The sequence below is a fragment of the Arachis ipaensis genome, chromosome B04 (assembly GCF_000816755.2).
Source record: "Arachis ipaensis cultivar K30076 chromosome B04, Araip1.1, whole genome shotgun sequence".
In the NCBI taxonomy this organism is placed as follows: Eukaryota; Viridiplantae; Streptophyta; class Magnoliopsida; order Fabales; family Fabaceae; genus Arachis; species Arachis ipaensis.
The window spans coordinates 10,009,181-10,009,713 of NC_029788.2; the positions used below are offsets into that span (position 1 = coordinate 10,009,181).

The 533-nt window shown below is 30.0% G+C and overlaps 1 protein-coding gene across 1 annotated transcript in view; it reads right to left on the minus strand.

Annotated features, from left to right (window-relative positions):
* Positions 429–533, minus strand: part of LOC107638835 (serine/threonine-protein phosphatase 6 regulatory subunit 3) — a gene marked incomplete in the record, with an annotated part of 11,652 nt that continues 11,547 nt past the window's right edge. The window contains 1 exon segment of the mRNA XM_016342234.2: positions 429–527.

Below are 533 nucleotides of genomic sequence, written 5' to 3' on the forward strand. Positions count from 1 at the left end.
CTATTTTATTAATATGTACAAAATTTTAAATGGTTAAATCTTATATTTATTTAAATTTTTTTTATTTTTCTATGGGTAGAATCAAGTAAGATAAAGTTTAGAATTTCACAAGTACGAATAAGGTTAGGACTGAGAAATTCTCAACCTGTGGGTAAGATAGGATAGAATTCGCGGGTAAGATAGGATAGAATCTAAACCCTACCCTACCCATTCGCGGGTAAGATAGGATAGAGTCTAAACCCTACCCTACCCATTACCAACCCTATCTGTAAGTGTAAAAAAATTTCACACAAACAAATAATTGTGTTTCCACATCAATTAAAATAATTAATTTTCAAACTTACTTAAAAAAATTATTTGGATGACCGAATAAAATTTTACATTAATCATGCATCAAAAATTAAAACTATTTTCAGCATTACGTGGAATGTACAATAACAATTTTCACTATAAACATGTAAGAATCAAGGTTTTACAACGGCCCCACTTTTTCAACCCGACTGAGGGGTAAGAGTTGAAAAACCATAAACCAT